This window comes from Hyperoodon ampullatus, assembly GCF_949752795.1.
Source record: "Hyperoodon ampullatus genome assembly, chromosome: 12".
Taxonomy (NCBI): Eukaryota; Metazoa; Chordata; class Mammalia; order Artiodactyla; family Ziphiidae; genus Hyperoodon; species Hyperoodon ampullatus.
This window is the reverse complement of record NC_136925.1, coordinates 58,295,361-58,322,480: the sequence shown is the minus strand read 5'-3', so window position 1 is coordinate 58,322,480 and position 27,120 is coordinate 58,295,361. Positions and strand designations below refer to the sequence as shown.

Below are 27,120 nucleotides of genomic sequence, written 5' to 3'. Positions count from 1 at the left end.
TACTTTCAACAATGGATAGATCATCCAGACAGAAGATCAATAAGAAAACACTGGATTTGAACTATACTTGAGGCCAAATGGACCTAAGAGACGTATAAAGAACATTCCATCCAACAGCACCAGAATACACATTCTTCTCAAGCACATATGGAACACTTTCCAGGATAGATTATATATTAGGTCACAAAACAAGTCTTAGGAAATTTTTAAAAATTGAAATCATACCAAGTTATCTTTTTCTGACCACAATGGTATGAAACCAGACATCAATAACAAGAGGAAAACTGGAAAATTCACAAACATATAGAAATTAAACAAACACTCATGAACAACCAATGAGTCAAAGATGAAATCAAAAGGGAAATTAAAAACATATATTTGAAACAAACAAAAATGGGAACACAACATACCAAAGCTTATGATCCAGCAAAAGTAGTGTTAAAAGGGAAGTTTATAGCAATAAATGCCTGCACTAAGAAAAAAGGATGATCTCAAGTAAACAACCCAAACTTGGGACTTCCCTGGTGGTCCAATGGTAAAGAATCTGCCTTTCAATGCAGGGGACGTGGGTTAGATCCCTGGTCAGGGAACTAAGATCCCACATGCCACGGGGCAACTAGCCCACGCGCCACACTGTTGAGCTTGCGTGCCTCAACTAGAGAGCCTGTGTGCTGCAAACTACAGAGCCCAAGCATTCTGGAACCCACACGCCACAACTACAGAGCCCACGCACCCTGGAGCCTGTGCGCCACAACTAGAGAAGAGAAAACCTGCACACCACAAATAAAGAGAAGGCCGCGGGCCACAGCGAAGAGCCCATGCGCCACAAAGAAAGATCCTGCATGCCTCAATGAAGATCCCGCGTGCCACAACTAAGACCCAACACAGCCAAAAATAAATAAATAATAAATAACTCTTAAAAAAAAAAACTTAACTTGACATCTCAAGAAACTAAAATATAAGAACTAAGCTCAAAGTTAGCAGAAGGAAGGACGTAAAAATCAGAGCAGAAATAAATGAAATAGAAAAACAGTAGAAAGATCAATGAAAATAAGGGTTGTGTTTTTGAAAAGATAAAACAAAAACAACAGACATTTAGCTAGACTTACCAAGATAAAGAGAGAACTCAAACAAAATTATAAAGAAAGAGGAGACATTAAAACTGATACCACAGAAATAAATATCGTAAGAGACTACTGTGAACAATTATAGGCCACTAATCAGACAACCCAGAAGAAATGGATAAATTCCTAGAAATGTACAATCTTCACGTCTGAATCATGAAGAAACAGACAATCTGAACAGACCAATAACAAATTTAAGATTAAATCAGTAATCAAAAACCTCCAACAAATAAAAGCTCAGGACAGTATGGCTTTATGGGTGAATTTTACCAACTGCTGATGTGCAATAAATCTTACTGTACTGAGATTGCACACAACATCTCCTCCAAGAAGCGCAAAGCCACTGTGGAGAAAGCAGCCCAGCTGGCCTTCAGGGTCACCAAGTCCAACGCCAGGCTGCGCAGTGAAGAAAATGAATAGACAGCTCGTGTGCACATTTTGTTTGTGTTAATAAAACCGTAAAATGGCAAATAATAATAATAATAAAAAATAAAGAAGAATTAATACCAATTCTTCTCAAACTCTGCCAAAAAAAACAAAACAAAACAAAAAAACATCAAAACAACAATAACAACAAAAACCCAAAGAGGACATAACACTCCCACACTCATTTTATGAGGTCAGCAATACCCTGATAATAAAGCCACGTAAGGATACTATAAGAAAAAAAAACAAAAAAACAAAAAAACCCCAGGCCAATACCCTCATAAATTTAGATGCAAAAACCTCAACAGAGTACTAGCAAACCAAATTCAACAGCACATTAAAAGGATCATACACCACAATCAAGGGATATTTATCCCTGGGATATAAAAATGGTTCAACATATGCAAATAAATCAATGTGATACACCATATTAACAAAATAAAGGATAAAAATCACATGATCATTTCAATATATGTAGAAAAGACATTTGACACAATTCAACATCCCTTCGTAATAAAAACTCTCAACAAATTGGGTACAGAAGGAACATATCTCAACATAATAAAGGCCATATATGACACACCCACAACTAACACACTCAAAGGTGAAAGGTTGAAAGCTTTCCCTCTAAAATCAGAAACAAGGCAAGGGTGCCCATCCTCACCACTCTTATTCCACATAGTAATGGAAGCCCCAGCAAGAGCAATCAGGAAGAATAAGAAAAAAAAGGCATCCAAATCAGAAAGGAAGAAGTATGATTGTCTCTGTTTGCTGATAACATGATCTTGCATATAGAAAATCCTAAAGACTCCACCCAAAAAAACTGTTACACCTAATAAATGAATTCAGTAAAGTTTCAAGATACAAAACCAACATACAAAAATCAGTTGCATTTCTATACAGTAACAATGAACCATCTGAAAAAGAAATTTTAAAAATAATTCCATTTAAAATAGTAGAAGAAACAATAAAATACTTAGGAATAAATTTAACCAAGGAAGTGAAATATCTATATACTGAAAACTATAAGATTCTGATGAAAGAAATTGAAGAAGACACAAATAAATGGAAAAATACCCCATGTTCATGGATTGGAAGAGTTAATATCATTAAAATGTCCATACTATTGAAAGCCATCTATAGATTCAATGCAATCCCTATCAAAATTACAATGGCATTTATTCACAGAAATAGAAAAAAAAATCCTAAAATTCATATGGAACCACAAAAGACCCCCAAAAGCCAAAGCAATGATGAGAAAGAACAAAGCTGGAAGCATCACACTTCCTGATTTCAAAACAATATGGTACTGGTATAAAGAAAGACATATAATAGGCCATGGAGCAGAATCAAGAGCACAGAAATAAACTCACACATGTATGGTCAACTAATATTTGGCAGTGGAGCAAAGAATACGTAATGGGGAAAGGACAGTCTTTTCAATAAGTAGTGCTGGGAAAACTGGATATCCACATTCAAAAGGATGAAATTTGACCCTTATCTTACACCACTCACAAACATTATCTTGAAATGAATTAAGGACTGAAACTATAACATTCCTAGAAGAAAACATAGGAGAGGAGAAAAGCTCCTTGACTTTGGTCTTGGCAATGCCTTTTTTGGATACGACACCAAAACAACAAGCAACAGAAGTAAAAATCAACAAGTGGGATACATCAAACTAAAAAGCTTCTGCACAGCAAAAGAAGCAATCAACGAAATGAAAAGGCAACCTACAGAACAGGAAAAAATATTTGCAAATCACATATCTGATAAAGGGTTCATATTCAAAATATATAAGGAACTCATACAACTCAATAGCAAAAACACAAAAAATCTTATTTAAAAATGGGCAGAGGGGCTTCCCTGGTGGTGCAGTGGCTGAGAGTCTGCCTGCTGATGCAGGGGACACGGGTTCGTGCCCCGCTCCGGGAAGATCCCACATGCCGCGGAGCGGCTGGGCCCGTGAGCCATGGCCGCTGAGCCTGTGCGTCTGGAGCCTGTGCTCCGCAACGGGAGAGGCCACAACAGTGAGAGGCCTGCGTATCGCAAAACAAAAAAAAAAAAAAAAAAAAAAATGGGCAGAGAACTTGAATAAACATTTTTCCAAAGAAGACATGCAAATGGCCAACAAGTACATGGAAAGGTGTTCAAATCACTCATCATCAGGGAATGCAAATCAAAACCACAATCAGGTATCACTTCACACATGTTAGAATGGCTATTATGAAAAAAAAACAAGAAATAACAAATGCTGGTGAGGATGTAGAGAAAAGGGAACCCTTGTGCACTATTGGTAGGAATGTAAATTGGTGCAGTCACTATGGAAAACAGTATGACGATTCCTCAAAAAAATTAAAAATACAATTACCATGCGATCCAGCAATCCCACTTCCGGGCATATATCTGAAGAAGATGAAATCACTATCTCAAAGAGATATCTGTGCTCCCATGTTCACTACAACATATTTCACAATAGCCAAGACATGGAAACAACCTAAGTGTCCATCAATGGTTGAATGGATAAAGAAAATGTGGTGTATATATATACAACGAAATATTATTCAGCCATTAAAAAGAAAGAAATCCTGCCATTTGTGACATGGATAAACCTTGAGGGCATTATGCTAAGCGAAATAAGGCAGAAAAAGCCAAATACTGTATGATCTCACTTACATATGGAATCTAAAAACACTGAACTTATAGAAACAGGAGAATGGACGTTGCCAGGAACTGAGGGGGATAGGCCCGGAAAATATGTTGGTCAAAGGGAACACACTTTCAGATATAAGATGCATAAGTTCTGGGGCTCTGATGTACAGCATGGTGACTACAGTTAACAATACTGGATCCTATACTTGAAAGTTGCTATGAGAGTGGAGCTTTAATGTTCTCAGCATAACAACAAAATTATAATTATGTGAAGTGAAGGATATGTTAACTAATCTTATTGTAGCAAACATTTCACAATATATAAATGTATCAAATCATCACCACTGTACATCTTAAATTTATATAATGTTATATGTCAATTATATCTCAATAAAGCTGGAAAAAAAAGAAGTAATTAGAATGCTCACACATTAAACTTCAGCTCAGTTCTGGAATATCACCCATGACCTCCAGAAGCCAAAAGCCCCATGCCGCACTTACGACCTCAGGTCTGGGACAGGCAGATACAAAGGGTGTGAACAGGAAGATAGACATTATTTTCTAACGTCACATGTAACAGGGATTGGAATACAAAAGCATATATGCCAAGGGTGAGAACTGGCTCCTAACCCTCCTTCTGAGCCCCACCACTTCTCCTTAACACATGTCCGAGGCCAATTATGCTTATAACCATCATTCCTAGCAACATCCAAGCAGAAGAGGGATGGGTTAAAGGCCCATCTGGACACGCTACAGTGGGAGGCCTTAGCAACTGCTCTCCCCTCAAAAGTGACAATATGGTACTCCAGACCCATGATCAAAAGTCCTGGATAGGTAAGCTTCAACTCAGTGATCTCTATATAGAATTTACTAAACTAAATATGTCAAGATATTGTTAAAAGAAAGATAAAGATATTCATTACTAATACCATACTTGGGAGCAAGTTAAGACTATTTTTATTAGTAAGAATGAATGAGTATATTGCCTCATATTTAAAGAATTCTATTAATCTTACAACACCGTGTTTATACTGTATAGATGTACCTCCAGATGTGTTACCTGGAACTATTTTATAGTGGCTCTTCAAATTTAAGAGGGAAACTCAAACTTCACATGAAGAAATACTTCTTAAGTACCCTTCAATACACTGTAAATGACTCTCTACATCTGCCACCCTATTCGTGCTCTGCATCTAGGCCAGAGATTGCACTCTTGCAACTCTTCCTGACCCCAGTCAGCTTTAAGATAACATCACTCGTCACATTACTGATACATCACCAGTAAGATAACAGGGTTGGATTTGAGTCTAATCATTACTCAGTCTCCAAGAAGCATCTCAGGTCAAAAAGTGTGTGCTTCAGTGATTTCTCTCAGTACACAATAAAGTGTCCCATTACTTCAAACATTAAGAAATTTAAAACACAAAATATCTTCCCACAAAAAGTTAATTTTCCCTTCTGACTTTCATATTTCTGTTTATGCTTTTACTATTAACCAAGACAACCAAGCTCAAAACAAGATTATTACCATCTTTAACTCTATCCAGCCTATGGGTCAAATATTAACTATCTACAATAACAAACTAATTAACCAATCAACAAAAAATAAATTTATAAATGAATCTTCCAGATCTGTCCTGGATTCTTGCCCCACCTATGATTTCCACAAAGGCATCCTCAGACTATCAACGTTGGCCCAGGGAAAAGCCTATTGGAAGGCTCGTCACAGAGGCCTGCGAGAACGCAGCAATTCAAGAAATGCATATCTTCGTTCCAGTGAGATTTTTTGTGTTCCCACTTTCAGTAGACTTAATTCACCTTACTTGAAAGAGGCATTTTAAGATTAAAGTATTTTTCTTTTGACCACTACTTGAATAAAGGTATCTGTCTCCCACAGTGACCTCTAAGATAAATGATTGCATTCATTTTACCTGAAGCCTAGTTAACAATGGCAGTTCAATGTGTCACCGCAAGGTACATGATTTATCATTCGATATTCCAACAAAAGTACACACAAAAAATATTCCCAGGGGGCGGAATCTAAAAAGAAATGATACAAATGAACTCATTTACAAAACAGAAATAGACTCAGAGACTTAGAGAAGGAACTTGGGGTTACCAGGGAGGAAGGGCTGGGGGAAGGGATAGTTAGGGAGTTTGGGATTGACAAGTACACACTGCTATATTTAAGATGGATAACCAGCAAGGACCTAGTGTACAGCACAGGGAACTCTGCTCAATGTTATGTGGCAGCCTGGATGGGAGGGGAGTTTGGGGGAGAATGGATACATGTATATGTATGGCTGAGTCGCTTTGCTGTGCGCTTGAAACTATCACAACATTGATAATCGGCTATACCCCAGTACAAAATAAAAAGTTAAAAAAAATAAAATAAGGGCCTCCCTGGTGGCGCAGTGGTTGAGAGTCCGCCTGCCGATGCAGGGGATACGGGTTCGTGCCCCAGTCCGGGAGGATCCCATATGCCGCGGAGCGGCTGGGCCCGTGAGCCATGGCCGCTGAGCCTGCGCGTCCAGGGCCTGTGCTCCGCAACGGGAGAGGCCACAACAGTGAGAGGCCCGCGTACCACAAAAAAATAAAATAATAAAATAAATAAATAAATAAATAAATAAATAAATAAAATAAAATGTCTGCATTTTTTATGTTAAAAAAATATTCCCAATGTATGCAGCACCCTCTCGACAAAAATATTCTTTCTTGGTCTACCAAGGTTACTTACTATCATACCTATTTAAAATGACAGATTAATCTTTCTCTTTGACACTGTTTTTTTAGAAATCCCCCCCCCCGAATATTTTTAGTCAATTTCTTAGGAGAATACTAAAAATATAAAAGAAAGGGAATGAGAAATGCTATCAAGTCCACCAAACATAGTAGTGTACCTAAAAGAACAGACTTAAGAAACTTTTCAACAAATTTGAAGGAAGCAATTCCACTCTCTGTAAGATCATTAATTAGGATCATTAATCCAAGGTATGTACCCAAGATTCAGCTTTTATTTATATTACCTGAGATCGCTGATACCAAGCCAGCACATAGATAAAATTTATATCTGTGATTATAAAAGAGAAAATAAGTGACCTCCTTTGTGGTAGCAAGAATATGTGCTACCTACTGCGATAATTTAAGGTCAACATTAGTGTGGGTCAGCTGTTTTTATGTGTGAGCTGACCCAATAATTGCTTAACTGATATCACAGGAAGGGCTCCAGAAACCATTACCACCCTCCACCCAGTGCCAATATCTAGGTGCCTATTTGTCCTGACAAGAATAAATCATATTAATAGTGTTTAAAAGAGAACCAAAAAAATCTTCATAACAATGCCATGTAAGATCTGAGAGAAAGAGTGCAAACACATTAAAAGTTCTCATTTGTCCTAATCAAAATCCCAGGAAATTATTTTGTGAATATCAACAAACTGATTCTGAAGCTTACATGGAAAGGCAAAAATAAACATTATAACCAACACAATATTGCAGGAGAACAACAAAGGCAGAGGACTGACACTATCCAACTTCAAGACTAACTATAAAGCTACAGTAATCAAGACAGTGTGGTATTGGCAAAAGAATAGACAAAAACATCAGTGAAAGAGAACAGAGAGCCCAGAAATAGACCCAGACAAGTGTAATCAATGTGATCTCTGAAAAATGAGCAGAAGCAATACAATGGAGCAAAGACAATCTCTTCAACAAATGGTGCTTGAACAACTGGACATCCACATGCAAAAAAATAAATCTAGACACAGACCTGAAACTCTTCACAAAAATTAACTCACAATAGATCACAGATCTAAATGTAAAAAGCAAAATTATAAAACCTCTAGAAGAAAACACAAGAGAAAAGCTAGATGACCTTGGGGATGGCAGTGACTTTTTAGATACAACACCAAAGGCATGATCCATGAAAGAAATAATTGATAAGTTGAACTTCACTAAAATTAAAACCTTCTCCTGGGCTTCCCTGGTGGCACAGTGGTTGAGAGTCCACCTGCCGATGCAGGAGACACAGGTTCGTGCCCCAGTCCGGGAAGATCCCACATGCTGTGGAGTGGCTGGGCCCGTGAGCCATGGCTGCTGAGCCTGTGCATCTGGAGCCTGTGCTCCGCAACGGGAGAGGCCACAACAGTGAGAGGCCCGTGTACCGCGCAAAAAAAAAAACAAAAAAAAACCTTCTCCTCTGTGAAAGCCAATGTCAAGAGAATAAGAAGACAAGCCAGAGTCTGGGAGAAAACATTTGCAAAAGACACATCTGATAAAGGACTGTTATCCAAAATGTACAAAGAACTCTAAAAGCTCAACAGCAAGAAGACAGACAATCTGGTTAAAAATGGGCCAAACAGGTACATGAACACATGCTCAACATCACTAATCACCAGGGAACTACAAATCAACACCACAATAAGATATCACCTCACACCTGACAGAATGGCTATTATCAGATAAAAAAACCCAAGAGATAACAAGTGTTGGAAAGGAAGTGGATAAAAGGGAATCCTTGTTGCATAGGTGCAGCCACTATGGAAAACAGTATGGAGCTTCTGCAAAAAATTAAAAACTGAACTACCATGTGATCCAACAATTCCACTTCTGGGTATTTATCCAAAGGAAAGAAAAACCACTAATGGTTTTTCCACCACTATATGCTCCCCCATATTCAATGCAGCATTATTTACAATAGCCAAGATAAGGAAACAACCCAAGTGTCCATCAATGGATGAATGAAGAAAGAAACTGTGGTACATACATACAGTGGAATATTATTCAGCTGTAAAAAAAGAATGAAATCTTGCCACTTGTGACAACATGGATGGACCTAGAGGGCATTATGCTAAGTAAAATAAGTCAGACAGATGAAGACAAATACTGTACAATATTACTTATATGTGGAATTAAAAAAAACCAAAACCCATAGATACAGAAAACAGATTAGCAGTTGCCAGAGGAGGGGGGCTGGGGGTAGGTGAAATGGGTTAAGGGAGTCAAAAGGCATAAACTTCCAGCTATAAATAAGTCATGGGCATGTAATGTACTGCCTGGCAATTATAGTTAACAACACTATACTGCACATTTGAAAGTTGCTGAGACAGTAAATCATAAAAGTTCTCATCATGAGAAAAACGCTCCTGTAACAATGTGTGGTGATGTATGTTAACTAGACTTATTGTGGTGATCATTTTGCAATATATACAAATATCAAATCATTATGCTGCCTAACTGAAACTAATATAATGTTATATGTCAATTATACCTCAATTTATAGAAACGGGCTGAGGACCTTCATAAACGCCTCATCAAAGATATACAGATGGCAAATAAGCATATGAAGAAAGGCTCCACATCATATGTCATCAGAAAATGTAAATTAAAACAACAATATATCATTATACAACTATTAGAATGGCAAAAACTGGAGCACTGACAACACCAAATGTTGGTGAGAATGTGGAGCAACAGGAACTCCCATTCATTGCTGATGGGAAGACGAAATAGTATGACCACTTTGGAAGACAGTTTGGCAGTCTTACAAAGCTAAACATATTCTTACCATATGATCCAGCAATCATGCTCCTTGGTATCTACCCAAAAGAGCTGAAAACTTATGTCCACACAGAAACCTGCAGAGGGATGTTATAGCACTCTTACTGATAATTGCCAAAACTTGGAAACAACCCAGACGTCCTTCATTAGGTGAAGAGATAAACTGTGGTACATCCAGATTATGGAATATTATTCAGGGCTAAAGTAAAATGAGTCATCAAGCCATGAAAAGACATGAAAGTACCTTAAATGCATATTACTAAATGAAAGAAGACAATCTGAAATGGCTACCTACTGGTATGATTCTAACTATGTAACATTCTAGAAAAGGCAAAACTATGGAGACAATAAAAACATCAGTGGTTGCCAGGGGTTGGGAGAGGGGAGAAAGAGATGAATAGGGAGAGCACAGAGTACTTTTACGGCAGTGAAAATACTCTGTATGATACCATAGTGATGGGTATGTGTCATCACACATTTGTCCAAACCCACAGAATGTACAGCACCAAGAGTGAACTGTAATATAAACCGTGGACTTTGGGTGATTACAGTGTGTCCACATAGGTTCATCAATTGTTAACAAATGTACTGCTCTGGTGAGGGATGCTGATAATGGGGATGTTATGCATGTGTAAGGGTAGAGGGTACATGGGAGATCTCTGTACCTTCCTCTCAATTTTGCTGTGAACCTGAAACTGACCTAAAAATAATAAAGTCTTAATTAGAAAAAAAATATTCTCACTTGCTGACATCCCAAGTATCAAAAAACTTGAGTTGGTAACTGAACCAAGGCTTCTTAAGCACCTTCCCATCACCTGCACAATCTTGCCCTTCTCATTCCTGCAGCATAATGTATCCTCCTTAGAAGCAAAATTCTTTTTAGCTGAGTTTACCTTTTCTTTCACCTACATAGACTAAAAGAAACACTAAATATAGATCTACAGGCTATTCAGAAAGTTGAGGTGGCACGCTCAGCTTCCTTGCACACCACCTGCAACTCACTGGAGATGAGGGACAGGTCAAGAATTGCCCCCAAGTACACATTTAAACTGACACTGTCCTCAGACACTTGTCTGCCAACACTGCAGAAAACAGAGTTGCTGTAAAGAAAGCTTCCCTCTTCTTGTCAAATACCAGAACTCTCCCCCACCCCCAACACACACACACACCAGAAAATGTTAGAATTAAAACAACAAAACTGTATTTTAAATATTTTCTAGAATATAAAGTCCAAAGAGGAAAGAATCCTGCCTTTGTAAGTTTTATTCTTGATTTAGGAGCACAGAATAGATTTTTTAAATGATGATGCTTTAGGGCTTCCCTGGTGGTGCAGTGGTTGACAGTCCGCCTCCCGAGGCAGGGGACACGGGTTCATGCCCTGGTCCAGGAGGATCCCACGTGCCTTAGAGAGGCTGGGCCCATGAGCCATGGCCACTGAGCCTGTGCGTCTGGAGCCTGTGCTCCGCAACAGGAGAGGCCACAACAGTGAGAGGCCCATGTACCGCCAAAAAAAAAGAAAAAAAAAAAAAAGCCTAGAAACAAATGACAATGAAAACACAATGATCCAAAACCTGTGGGATGCAGCAAAAGCAGTTCTAAGAGGGAAGTTTATAGCAATACAATCCTACCTCAAGAAACAAGAAAAATCTCAAATAAACAATCTAACCTTACACCTAAAGGAATTAGAGAAAGAAGAAAAAACAAAACCCAAAGTTAGTAGAAGGAAAGAAAGCATAAAGATCAGAGCAGAAATAAATGAAATAGAAACAAAGAAAACAATAGCAAAGAGCAATAAAACTAAAAGCTGGTTCTTTGAGAAGGTCAACAAAATTGAGAAACCTTTAGCCAGACTCATCAAAAAAAAGAGGGAGAGGACTCAAATCAATAAAATTAGAAAAGAAAAAGGAGAAGCTACAACAGACACCACAGAAATACAAAGCATCCTAAGAGACTACTAAAAGTAACTCTCCAATCAAATGGACAACCTGGAAGAAATGGACAAATTCTTAAAAAGATATAACCTTCCAAGACTGAACCAGTAAGAAATAGAAAATATGAATAGACCAATCACAAGTAATGAAATTGAAACTGTGACTAAAAATGTTCCAATAAACAAAAGTCCAGGACTTGATGGTTTCACAGGTGAATTCTATCACACATTTAGAGAAGAACTAACACCCATCCTTCTCAAACTCTTCCAAAAAATTGCAGAGGAAGGAACACTCCCAAAGTCATTCTATGAGGCCACCATCACTGTGATAGCAAAACCAGACAAAGACACTACAAAAAAGAAAATTACAGACCAATATCACTGATGAATAAAGATGCAAAAATCCTCAACAAAATACTAGCAAACAGAATCCAACAACACATTAAAAGGATCATACACTATGATCAAGTGGGATTTATCCCAGGGCTGTAAGGATTCTTCAATATATGCAAATCAATCAATGTGATACACAGTAACAAACTGAAGAATAAAAATTGAATGATCATCTCAATAGATGCAGAAAAAGCTTCTGACAAAATTTGACACCGATTTATGATAAAAATTCTCCAGAAAGTGGGCAGAGAGGGAACCTACATCAAAATCCTAAAGGCCATATATGACAAACCCACAGCAAACATCATTCGCAACGGTGAAAAACTGAAAGCATTTCCTCTAAGATCAGGAACAAGACAAGCATGTCTACTCTCGCCACTACTATTCAACATAGTTTTGGAAGTCCTAGCCATGGCAATCAGAGAAGAAAAAGAAATAAAAGGAATACAAATTGGAAAAGAAAAAGTAAAACTGTCACTGTTTGCAGATGACATGATACTATACATAGATAATCCTAAAGATGCTACCAGAAAACTACTAGAGCTAATCAATGAATTTGGTAAAGTTGCAGGGTACAAAATTAATGCACAGAAATCTCTTGCATTCCTATACACTAAGAATGAAAGATCAGAAAGAGAAATTAAGGAAACAATCTGATTCACAATTGCAACAAAAAAGAATAAAATACCTAGGAATAAACTTACCTAAGGAGGTAAAAAACCTGTGCTCAGAAAACTATAAGACACTGATGAAAGAAATTAAAGATGATACCAACAGATGGAGAGATATACCATGTTCTTGGATTGGAAGAATCAATATTGTGAAAATGACTATACTACCCAAAGCAATCTACAGATTCAATGCAATCCCTATCAAATTACCAATGGCATTTTTCATGGAACTAGAACAAAAAATCTTAAAATTTGTATGGAGACACAAAAGACCCTGAATAGCCAAAGCAGTCTTGAGGGAAAAAAACAGAGCTGGAGGAATCAGACTCCCTGACTTCACACTATACTACAAAGCTACAGTAATCAAGACAATATGGTACTGGCACAAAAACAGAAATACAGATCAATGGAACAGGATAGAAAGCCCAGAGACAAATGCACACACCTATGGTCAACTAATCTATGACAAAGGAGGCAAGGATATACAATAGAGAAAAGATAGTCTCTTCAATAAGTGGTGCTAGCAAAATTGGACAGCTACATGTGAAAGAATGAAATTAGGACACTCCCTAACACCATACACAAAAATAATCTCAAAATGGATTAGAGGCCTAAATGTAAGACTGGACACTATAAAACTCTTAGAGGAAAACATAGGAAGGACATTCTGACATAAATCACAGCACGATCTTTTTTGACCCATCTCCTAGAGTAATGGAAATAAAAACAAAAATAAACAAATCAGACCTAATGAAACTTAAAAGCTTTTGCACAGCAAATGAAACCATAAACAAGATGGAAAGACAGCCCTCAGAATGGGAGAAAATATTTGCAAATGAATCAACAGACAAAGGATTAATCTCCAAAATATATAAACAGCTCATGCAGCTCAATATTAAAAAAACAAACAACCCAATTAAAAAATGGGCAGAAGACCTAAATAAACATTTCTCCAAAGAAGACATACAGATGGCCAAGAGGCACATGAAAAGCTGCTCAACATCACTAATTATTAGAGAAATGCAAATCAAAACTACAATGAGGTATCACCTCACACCAGTTAGAATGGGCATCATCAGAAAATCTACAAACAGCAAATGCTGGAAAGAGTGTGGAGGAAAGGGAACCCTCTTCAACTGTTGGTGGGAATGTAAACTGATACAGCTACTATGGAGAACAGTATGGAGGTTCCTTAAAAAACTAAAATACTAAAAATAGAATTACCATATGACTCAGCAATCCCACTACTGGGTATATATCCAGAGAAAACCATAATTCAAAAAGATATATGCACCCCAATGTTCACTGCAGCACTATTTACAATAGCCATGTCGTGGAAGCAACCTAAATGCCCATCGTCAGACGAATGGATAAAGAAGATGTGGTACATATGTACAATGGAATATTACTCAGCCATACAAAGGAACAAAATTGGGTCATTTGTAGAGACGTGGACAGACCAAGAGAGTGTCATACAGAGTGAAGCAAGTCAGAAAGAGAAAAACAAATATCGTATGTTAATGCACATATGTGGAATCTAGAAAAATGGTACAGATGAACCATTCTGCAAGGCAGAAATAGAGACACAGATTTAGAGAACAAACGTATGGACACCAAAGGTGGAAACCGGGGGGGTGGGGGTGGTGAGGGGGTTGTTGATGGTGGTGGGATGAATTGGGAAATTAGGATTGACATATATACACTAATATGTATAAAATAGATAACTAATAAGAACCTGCTGTTTAAAAATAAATAAATAAAAAGAAAAAAATAAACAGCCATTTTTATCATCATATAAAACATAAGATGCTCTAAATACTCCAATAAAAAGTCAGAGATTGTTAATTTGGATAAAAAACATGAATCAACAGTGATGTCAACAAAAAAATCCTTCAAATATAAAGACACAGAAAGGTTAAAGGTAAAAGGATGAAGAGGATGTATCATGCTAACACCAATCAAAAGAAAACTAGAGAATCAATACCAGAGAAAGCAGGTTTCAGGAAAAAAAAAATATTACCTGCCATAAAGAGGGACATTTTACAATTATAAGTGAGTCAGTTCATCAAGAGGAAGGATATAAAAATCCTAAATGTGTATGCACCTAATAATAAGAGCTTCAAAGTACCTGAAGCAAAAACCAATAAAACTGAAAGTATAACAGATAATCCACAATTACAGTTTGAGATTTCAAGGCCACCTTTATAGTTGACAGAACAAGGAGAGAAAAATCCAATAAGAACATGTAAGACGTGAACACTAGTAACCAAAGCCACCTAACTGATAATTATAGAACCCTCCACCCAACAACAGAAACACACACATTCTTTTTAGTGTACAGAAAACCTTTACAAAATGAGCTCATATTCTGAGCCATAAAACAAGTCTCGGTAAATTTTAAATTATTACATTCATCCAGTGCATTGATTGAAGCACAATGGAGTCAAATAAGAAATCAATAACAGAAAGATATCTTTCAAAGATAATCATTTTAACAGCATAACATGTGAAACAGTTAGGTACAATTCAACAAAATGTATGCAACACCTAAACACTAATAACTGCAAAATTTCCTAAAAGAAATGAAATAAGACCTGAATAGAGATAATAAGCTATACTCATTGATCGAGAGACTCAATATTGTTCAGACGTCAATTCTCCGTCAATTGCTCTATAAATGCAAAACTACAGAGTTTTGCAATCCAAACCTCACCAGGCCTTTTCATAGAAATTGTCAAGTTAATTCTAAAAGGCATATGAACATGTAAAGGAATTAAGACAGCTGAAACAATTTTTTAAAAACGAACAAAGTTGGAAAACTTATACTACCTGATTTTTAAGACTCATATAAAGCCACAGAAATAGAGACAGTGTGGTATACGTATAAAGACAGACATATAAATCAATGAAACAAAACAAAATCCAGAAACAGACTTACAAACATATGGCCAACTGATTTTCAACAAAGGTACCAAGACAATTCAACAGAGAGAATAATCTTTTCAGGAAATGGTGCTTAGAACAATGGTATGTATAAAAAAGAATCTCAACCCTTATCTCATACCATATATAAAAATGAACTCAAAGTGGATCACAGACCTGTTATAAGAGCTAAAATTATAAAGTCTTTAAGAAGAAAATATAGAACTTCTCAGTAGCCTTGGATTAGGCAAAGATTCTTAAATAGGACATGAAAAGCACAATATATTCCCTAAAAAGGATAAATTGGACTTCGGCAAAATGTAAAACTTTTGCTCTTCTTAAGATACTGTTAAGGCAAAAAAAGCAAACTACAGTCTGGGAGAAAATATTTGAAAAAATATATACATAATACATATAAAAAAGTGTATCCAGAATTCAAAAATAACTCCAACAATTTAGTAAGACAAAATAAAATAAAATAAAATAAAAAACAGCCAAAAAGAATCGAAGCATTACTTCACAAATGATATACAGATGGCCAATAAACATGTGTAAAGATACTCAATATTATTAGCCATCAGGGAAATGCAAATTAAAGTCACAATGAGATATTACTGCTCATCCACTAAAATTAAAATTTAAAAGATAAACAGTATTAAGTGCCAGTGAGGATGTGAAGCAAATGGAACTCCCGTTGCTGGTGGGAATGCAAAAATGGTATAGCTGGTTTGTAAAAAGTTTGGACATCTCTAATAAAAGATTTTCTTATGAAAGTTGGCTATATTCTTGCCATGCAACCCTGCAATCTCATTCCTAGCTAGAATTGAAAACAAGTGAACTGAAAGCATATGCTCACACGAAAACCCACACATGAATGTTTGTAGCTTCTTTATTCATAAATGCCCCAAACTAGAAACAACTGAAATACCTTCAACTGGTGAATGGCTCAATATGCTGTGGTAGATCCACCCAATGGAATAGTACTCAGCAATACAAAGGAATGAATACTGATACGTGCAACAACACAGATGAATCTAAGGTGTGTTATGCTAAGTGAAAGAAGCCAGAGTCAAAAGGCTGCACACTGCATGATCTCATCTTTCTGACATTCTGGGAAAGGCAAAACCATCAGTACTGAAACAGACCAGTGGTTACCAGGGGCTGAGGATGAGGACAGGAGTTATAAAGGGGCATGAAAGCATATGAAGGATAATGGAACTGTTCCCAGTTTTGACTGTGGTGGTGGTTATATGACTCTATGTGTTGATTAGAACTCATAGAACTGTACACACACAAAAAGAGTGAATTTTCCTTTATGTAAATTATACCTCAATTAAAAAAAAATACTAATGAGAACAATTTCTTCCCCATGATGAGGAGCTATTGAGAAGTTTATTCAACATGTGGCCTCACTGAATGGACTGGCACCCTATCACTCTTTGCAATTAGCATGGTAGCTAGTAATAAGGATGACTTTCTCAGCTCCTCTCTCTGTTCTAAGATACACATCTCAACTGTGATATCTGCCATCTCTCCCAGGTGCAGGCCTCAGATTCTCAAGTGCTTTCCTTCTGAATCATAGTTTTTCTCTTGTGCTCAACATCAAAATTTGAAAATAATTTCCAGTGAAAGAGACTGGGGTAGTTTCTGAGCATGAATAAAGCCGAATCATTTTAATTCTCCTCCTCAGTGTATCAGACACGTATCACTTGCTCCAATCTGCTCAAAGACTGCAAACTAAATTGGCACCCAGTACTTGACTGACAAGTGATTACCATCACTCTGTTGCTGAAATCTATTTCCAAGGGGCACTGTACTCACTGTGGTTTGTTTTGCTCACCTGTTTTGCCTTGTATTGTTTGTAGTTGTCTATCTGCTGTTCTATATCATAAATTGCTCTCTATTCAATGGGAACTGTGGTTGTTGCCTCCCTAAATTTTGATTCCTGTATTTGTTCAGGTAGGAATATAAGGAGCTCTCAATATCCCTGACTGTTTGCTCAGCACCACTATATGTCATTTTGTGCAAAGATGATTGAGGAGTGCAATTTGAGCAGTGATAAAAGAGGCAGACATTCCAAACACAAGTCCTGGTGCAAAGAAGTATCAACAGAAGTACAGCTATCGTTGGAAAATTATTCTTATGACAAAGAAGAAATAAATAAGTTTCAAACATGTCAAAAGCATAGATTTTCAAATAATCATGCTCTTGTCTGGCAGAAAAACAAGGAGGCTAGGAAATGAGCCTTAAAATGAGCCTTGAACCTTAAAATTATTATGTTCATGTAATTTATTATCTTCTATTTAAGAGAGTTTTACATAAAACTTAAAAGTACGACTGACTAGAATTAATTTTCACTTGTTTGACGAACACACCTTCTCATGATAATATATACTTTTGTTTCTAGGCTGACGTTCCAGGTTGGGAGTTGATTCAAGCAGAGATAAAGGTCACTTTCCTGTTTTGAAGGCAATGTTCACCAACGTAGATCAGCAGCATCAGTGTTGCCACTAATCTAACTGGTGAAATAAATCATAATTGTAGATATCACTTTACCTCTTTTATAGGCAATAAGGACACACCCAGATCAGAAGGTTTCAAAGGCTGAGAAAAACCCCACGGTACCAGGTCACTAAACAGCAATGCAGGAATGCATCCTCCGTCTGCTTAGGTAACACTTCATACTCTCCAAAGTGCTTTCAGAAACATTCTCTCATTTGGTCCTCAAAGAAATCTTACGAGGTAAAATAAGTATTATTCTTCCATATTACAATTAAGAACAATGAGATACAAAAGGCTACATAAATTGCCTAACAATACCACACAAAAGTGATGGGAGTCCATAGCTCCCACTCGAAATCAGGAAGATGAGTTCATCCAGGACACCCACACCCTGGCAGATACTCCACAGCTCCCTGGTGCACCCTTGTCCTGGGGAAATGAAGGTATACATGTGAGAAACACCACGTCATTTAATGATTGGTTGACTGGGAAAGAGAAAGATTCAGAAGGTTTCGCTAGCAGATTGAAAATTTTATTTTATTTTTTTTGAAATTTTTAGACTAAATAATGGATGTTGATTAATGTAGTACAATCCCTTCCTTCCTTCCGTCTTCCTTCTCCCTTGCTCTCCTCCTTCCTTCCTTCCTTCCATCTTTCCATCCACACAATCACTGAGCACCCTCTATTTGTGATAAGCATTGTTGCTGTGAATACAGAAATGAATCCAGCATGGGCCCTGCCTTCAGGGAACCTGAAACTGAGTAGAGGTACAAGTGTGTGTTAATAAATAAGGGCTCATGAATGCTCTGAAGGAAAGATGTACAATACAGAGTGGATCCATAAAGAAAAGAGTGATCAGTTCTACTCAGGAGAAAATATCAAAAGAAAGTTTCATGCTGGAGGTGATGCTTGAGCTGGATCTTGTGAAATGAGTGTTTCTCAGGCATGACAGGGAAGGAAGACCAGGCTGGCCTGTCTGGGAAACTGCAGAACTCGGTCTAGTATAAGGTGACTGAGGTGGTGGCAGGGAGGGAGAATGATGAGGCTGGGAATGTACACAGGAGAGACCACGAAGGCTCCTGCAGGACACGCTGAGGAGTTTGTACATGTCTTGTTTCTAGAGCATCTAGTATCATCAAATTACACTTCTAGATTCTGAGATATACACAGATTACTAAGGCTTGTCTTCAAGGAATTGCTTATTTCGACTCATGAGGTATAATGTTAAAGAAAATTAGATTTTCACAACCCTGCTAATGCTTCCAGTCATCAAACTTAGTGACAGGGATGAAATCTAAGCATAACTACAATGTGATCAAGAACACCACAAATACTTGAAATATCACACACCGGTTGAAAGAAATCTGATTTTTTAAAAGTATTCAAAACGTAGCTCACTTTAACACAGCTAGCTGCCCAATCCAAAAGCAAACGCTTTTGGGATGAGCATGCAGAGTACGTTTTATTTTATAAAATTTACCACCTAGTTATTCAACTAGAGAACACATAAAGTAGGTTAAACTGCCTCTCTTCATTTCCTTTCATGGCTTCCAAGATCTACTTTTTAAAGTCTGGCCATGAAAATCCAGGTGCACAGGACGATTTGGTCAGTGTACTTGGCTTGTGAGTACTGAGAAAACTGTGGAGCCCGTCAAACGGGTATCACACCAGCAATGATGGTGGGTCAAATAAAGAGTGTTCTGTGCTAAAGAAAACTTGAAAATGAGATGATTAAGAGTTAAAATAAAATCAGGAGAAACCTGATCATTTACAGTCATCCTTGGCTATTCTTCCAGGCATATAATAAAAATGCATAAAGAAACCGAGCACGCATTCAAGCACTGAGTTCCGAGCACTGGAACTGTTTCCCCAACTGTAAAATGCGGCAAGTCATCCTGCTCTGCTGTCCCCACAGAACTTTTGAGAGGCTCTGAGGGGGACGGTGTGAGTCCGCATAGAGGGGAGAGGCGCTGCTCCACCACCCTGGCCACTACAGTCCTCATAAACACCCCGTCGCCTGAGCCCCCACGGCCCTTGCCTGTGCTGCCCACTGTGTTCAGTACACACGGTCTCGTTATATTAAAAAAAAAATGAAGCTTGGTGAACTCCTAAATTTATTGCTTTCGCCTCAGGAAGAATGACTGAGAAAAGTAATTGTTTAGGATATACTTCCCTTTTCTCGATGACCTAAGACTATCAATTTACTAGAGGCTTCCACAAAGCATTCAGACAAAAATCAAATGATGTTTAAGTTCTCTTTGGTGATATCCCCTGTTCATTCAAGTTCTCTGAATATGTGAATTCCTCCTAGAGGAGATTAAACGAGCATTTGAACTTGTTGAGTAATTAACTGCCGGTGGTCTGTAAGTGTAAATTCATTTCTTCCAGGAGTGGATGTTTGCTTCTCAAGCTCTTGATGTCTAAATAGGGAAGAATTGCTCCCAGTCAAAGGAATTTCAGGAATCGGGTAGAAACACACACATGTGGTACGGGGTGGACAAAGGACAATCACTACTGCACTGGGCTTCCTCTCCAGGCCCCCTGAAGGCAAGACTGATGTCCCTGGGGAAAGCAAGGCACCAAAAAGATGGTTAGAAGGAGATGAGAGATGATCTCCACGGTGTCCACTGTTCCTCTCTGAGGATGAAACCAGAGCTGCCCCCATCACCGCTGCTTAGAGACTCTTCCCAGGAGCCTTAGAGGCTGAATAGCCACGCTCCTTCATCACCAACTTCTTCTAAGGCCTAGTTAAGTCCTGCATATCAAGTCCCAAGACTCTGCATACTTATGTTTCCATGACACGTAGCACATAACTTGAGTTGTAATAGTTATATTTATGCATCCTTTTAATAATAATAAACCTACGATTAACTGCCTATTATGTGCCTTTTTTCTTTACACATTTAAATCAAAAGCTTACTATTATTATTGCTATTTTACCTACGAGAAAACCAACAGTTAGAAAAGCCATGAGACTTGCCCGCGTCTACACAACTAAAGAATGGCCAAGTTGAGACTCAAACCACATTTCTGCCATTATACCACCATGCTTCTTTATATCTAGCAACTGGAAATTATTCTTATGTTCTATGATATTTTTAGCTCTAAAATGAGACTTCCAACCAGAAAATATTTATAATGCTTCCTGTTTAATTATAGAGTCAAAATACCTGGACTAGAATCCTAGCTCCCCCATTCACTAGCTCTGTATCTCTGTGAAATTTACTTAACCACCTCTAAGGGTCACTTTCTTTATTTGTAAACCAGGGATAACAGTAGTGCTATACTAAAGGGCTGTTGTGAAAATTAAGTAAGATAATAACACAAAGCACTTAGCCCAGTGCTCCCCTTACAGTAAATATTCAACAAAATTAGCTACTGTTACTACTGTTTTGATTTAAATGAAAGGGATACTATGACCCTCTTTTAATTTATAAGGCTACAAGGCTATTTGTTTATGAGCTCCCTGCTATAGGGCTCTGTAAGTAAACATGATATGGGCAACCTATTCACTTTATACAATTGGAATAACTGCAAACAAGAAATGTATGCATTGCTCTATATAGTTTACATTCACATTCTTTTGCAACTAAATGATGTTCCTTCTTAGGTAAAGAGAAGAGCTACTGCTAATTAATCTTGTAAAAGGCCTCCAAGCAGACATATGAACAGACAGTACTCAAAACAGTGAGATACAGATGGTTTTAGGTTTCTAGATGCACCAAACTGAAAGATGAAGCATTGAAAATAGTGATTTTTCTGTACTTGAAAATCACAATAGATAAAAACAATCGTATCAAGTTTAGTATATATGCAACTTCCCAGGAACATATCAACTTTAGAACGTGTGTTATGCACATGTGGTAAATGTCACCATTCTTCGTAGCCTCAGGTTTGCTCTTGTCTTCCTAGTAGAGCCATTACGTACTTTCAGTCACAGTGCTTCTTTCCATCCATTCATTCATTCACTGTCAAATACTCAAAAGACTTGAGATAATTCATGGCAAGAAAAAAAAATACAGTAAAAGGTAAACTACAAGTAAAAAGTAAAAATCAGGATGAAGGAAAAACATAAATTACAGTAGCAAGTAAAGAACAGAGGGAAATATGGATCACAGAAGTGCAGGTCATGAGAGCCATGAAATGGAGTTGAGTTTCCTGATATTCGGAGTGAAAAGGGAAACATGGTGGTTCCTCTTGTCAAGAGTAGAGAGAGCAGGCACCTCCCTGGTGGTCCAGTGGGTGAGACTCCGCTCTCCCAATGCAGGGGGCCTGGGTTCGTTCCCTGCTCGGGAACTAGATCCCACATGCTGCAACTAAAGATCCCGCGTGCCGCAACTAAGACCTGGTGCAGCCTAAATAAATAAATAATTTTTTTAAAAAAAGTAGGAAGAGCAAATCATGGTTCCTTTAGGATCAGAGTGACTGCTCCATTGCTGACACTCCCACAGGGCTCCAGGCCACATCCACTTCCCCAAACCCCTTCTTCATGTACCTCCAGCCTTTCTGGTAAAAGCAACCACTTCACTTCTCCCTTTCAGGTAACTGCCCATCTCATATTCTATATGGCTCCAGTGGGGCCGCTGATCTGCCAGAGCTACAGTGGTTCACATGATACATGTATAAATTTTTTTAAAGTGCCTCTTCCTCAAGATACTTCATTTCTATCTCTTGGAAATTTTTCATAATATACTTTTGTTAGTATACAAAAGTACTTTATGCCATAATATATAAATTACAATGTCTCTGATATGTATAGTGCCCTCCAGGGTTGTGTAGTTTACAACCTGTACCTTCCCTCAGATTTTACATATGGGAATTAGAAGAGAAGAACTCATTCTACTTGAACGTTGAACAGTAAAAATACTCCCCAGAGCTGCTGGAAGTCATATCCCCACCAATGAGTAAAACCTGAGAAGGTGAGGACACAGAGGATGCCGGAAGCCACAGCCACCACCAGCAAGTAAATCCTGAAGTGTGTTAAATTGATCTGGGTGAGTGGTTTCCCTAGAAACATCAACAATTAATTTGAATTACTGTAGCATGTAATTTACAAAAAAGTTCCTCCAAAACTTAACGAATTCCCTGTGTTAAATTCTCTCTGTTAAAATAACTGGTGTAACTCTGACTTTCTTGACTGGATCCTAACTGACACAAACTATTTCTGTATTTTTTCCCTCACAATGCTGTATTTACAGAGGACTAAGATATAAATGACAAAGGCAAAGGGTACAAAATTAAGAGCAGCTGTGAGGCTAATTTTTTAAAAAATATTGCTAAAAATTGTATACTTCATGAACTTGCTTCCCTACAAAACAATTTGTTTACTATCTTTTAATTTAATATTCAAATTTCATAGTTTTACATATACTTTTTAGGTTTTATAAAATCTAAAAATCTGTATATCTAATTTTACATTGAAGATGAAGTAAAGGATAGTGTATATTATACATAGCATCACAATGAATTTTTATCTTAAACTTACTATACCCATATTATGGAAATTAATTTAAAATAGATGTAAATTTGGACAAAATGTTTTCGTAAATATTTCGTTCACAAAGACAATCATACAACAGGCAATACACCTTAGCGTGTTATCTCTAGGACTTATTGATACCAACTGCCTGCTGTTACTACAGAGTTCAGTAATCAACATTTTACGTGCTGCTTAGGTGATACAACAGTATACCTAGACTCGAACCCAAAGTTGTATGTTACATTTCTATTTTAAACAAAGTTTGTTGATCCTAAAGTTACTAATTTAAAATAGGCATTAACAGTCATTATAAACTATGAAATAATAATGAGGCATACATTTTTTTTCATAAAAATTGTGGTCTTCCACTTAAAGAAAGAGTTTGATGGCTTACAACAGTGGAAAACGTTACCTTAAAATATCTTCTTTCAGGCAATGTATTAAGAAGTATTAAGGTAAAATCTGACTGTGATAACTTCTTTCTCTTTTAGGGCTCCATTCAGTACTTTCGTTATTTAAAATGGGAGTTATGCAAACATAATTAGAATACTACTGGGTAAATATATCTTTACCATTTGGCTCCTAAAATCACCAAAAGAAAATGTGTTAAAATGAACACTCACTGTCCTAATTCTACCACCCTGGAGCCATGGAGAATAATTTCTTTCCCTTCCACATTAAAGAATCCTCCAAATAATTTAAGACAATTAATTTATCATCCTAGCTAAGCAGCTGCAGTCCTTCAGCCTTCTTCTTATGATGTGGTTTCCAGCCTCCTGACATACTCCTGATTGTCAGAATTCTAAATAAGCTTTGACTGCTATAGATCTAGATAGAAAGTTTTAGATTAACAGATCAACTGCTTGCCAGTTTATTAGTTATCATAAACACCAATCAAAACTCAAAAAGCTGAGTTTCACAGCTAACTTTAGCTGGGTATTTTAAATGCTTAGAAAGTGTGAATTTTATTTTTGCTCTAACAGTCAGATGTGAGGTATCAAACTGAAACTTGGTATAATTCACATGGCAAATGCCAACATCAGCTATCTAACCACAAAGTTGCGGGGATGGGGGAGCAGAGACTGCTGAGACACGTTAAAAAAAAAAAGTGAATCACCCTTTTCCATCAGATTCTTACCAACTGGGTGAGTTCTCTCCATGTACTCCAAGTACCCTGTTTTTACATCACTTTCTCCCGGCACTGTAATTTTTCTGTATATATATCCGAGGTTTAAAAATGACCTTGACTAAAGACCTAAGTTTTGGGGGGGTGTAAAAACAGAAAATTATAAGCCTCAAATATCTTTGACTCAGCCTTTAGTAAAATTAACATCACTTATATCCTAGTTAGCATAGACTATACTTACTCTTTATATTTTCAGTATATAGTGAAAACTGTACTCATTCTTTATATTTTCATCATATAGTTCAGTTTTTGCCTACGACTTTTTGTTAAGGGCAAAGAACGTTACTATACAGCAGAAAGGTTGGTGTTAATAATTCCAAGTTCCATTAACTTGTACCTTTGACATTATAAATGTTTGTTAAGGGGAACTTTATTTGCTAAAATGTTTGTTGTAGAAACTGTGTTTGCCTGCGTCAAGCTGTATCCGCTGCCTGTGATAGGAGCTTGAGGTAACTTCCACTCTGAGTGGTAATTAACTCACTTTCACTGGACTTGGCTGACTTAGCTCTGTAACTTTCCTGGAATGAAGGGGTGTGGCTCTGCTTGTTAGACTGAGAGCATCAAGATCTTTCATCCCGGCTTTCTCCCTTCAGAGCGTGATAAATACTGGGACCCAAAACATCTCTTTTTAAAAAGCCATGTAAATTAAAAAGAAATCCTCCAACAATAGGGACCTTGTATCATCACTGTATCTTCCTAACACTTGGCTCAGGGCTTTCCAAATGTGACATGCTCAACAATATTTATTAGTTGAAGTGAAGTGAATTACTCTTCATAACAGCTCTCACTTAAGGCTAAATTTCATTGCCACTAAAATGGAACATGAAAGTTGAGAAGAAATCAAAGACTTTTTACCTCTTCAATAGGTTTATAAATATTTGCTCCAGAATGGATGTACCCTTAGACACACTGAGTGTCTTCTAGAATATATCTGAAGCCTTTTGGTTGCAGGTGACAAATATTTAACCCAAGCAAGTTAAACAAAGAAAAGAAGGAGGATTTATTGCTTCATAAGATAAGGTCTCAGTCAAAGCTGAACTCAGAGGCTCAAACAGTATCAACAGGACTATCTCTTTCTCTCTCCTTCTCTGGCCTCCTTCTGTGCTTCATTCTCAGGAAGACTCCCCCTCACTCCCTACCAGCTAGCGACCTTATGCTTACATCCTTTCCACTCACAACCCGAAAGGAAGATAGATCCTCCATCAAATCTCAGGGAAGGCTATGGTTAACTCCACATGGACCACATGTCTCTCCCAGGGCAGGGAAGCATGGCATCATGATGGACAGAACCCCAAGGAGAAGAGGAGGGAAGCTACAAAGATAAATGTTGTAAGGCTGCTAAACAATTCAAGGTCTGAAATTCTAAGTCCCTTTTTTCCCCTCCTGGGCATGATGGAAATAAAACCATAGTCTGCCAGGTTGACTTCTAAGGTGACTATGGTTGTACAGTACATTCTCATTCATTACAGAGAAATTATATTTACTGGGTCTATTATTAGCCAATCACTGTGTCAGGCATTTTATAGACATTTGTTTATTTAATTCTCATGATAAGTAGACATTTAAAATGGGGGTACAGAGGCTTAGAGAAGTTACTTAGAATAATAAATACTAGAGCCAAGGATGCAAGCCGAGTCCCTTTGCCTCCAAAATCCTCTTCTTTCAGCACTGAGAGTTCAGGGGCTCTTTTGAGTTTCTTTACTGTGGGCATCAGAAGTTGGTGGATGAAAGCTCAAAGATCTACATATTAGGCAGGGTCAACTTAGTTAAACAGAAGGCAACTATCTACAGGAAGTGACTTATCAGATGCCCTGAAAGAGTTTACTAGTTGCCTGAAATTCCTTCATTAGAAATTATTTTGGGCTCAGTCAATATCTTAATTTATTATTTTACTACAAATACTTCCCAAGATCACTTGGAATAATTCAGTCTTGTTAAAGGCAAATGTCCCAGGAAGGGGTAATGTTCGAGGCTTTCTTCTATTTACCGAAACCTTTATGTACATCAGATTCCCCACTCCTTTTTTCACATGGCCCCCAAGAAAGAAGATACAGAGACAGGTAGCATCACATTGTTTGACAAGGCATCTAGGCAGAGCTCACAACAGCCAAGGACTGCACTAGGGGCTGGGAAAAATTCTACAACCTTTGTACTCCCAATGAAAATTAGCATTTGATCATAGAATCAGCAACAAAAAATTCAGTTACCATATAGCCTATGAATTAACAAAGGGAACCAGGGAGGTGATATAGGCATAGTAACTATTAGCATTTGCT

The 27,120-nt window shown here is 37.5% G+C and overlaps 1 protein-coding gene across 4 annotated transcripts in view; it reads right to left on the bottom strand.

Annotated features, from left to right (window-relative positions):
- AKAP7 (A-kinase anchoring protein 7) overlaps positions 1 to 27,120 on the bottom strand; it is a gene marked incomplete at both ends in the record, with an annotated part of 130,388 nt that overhangs the window by 2,067 nt on the left and 101,201 nt on the right. The window lies entirely within an intron of this gene.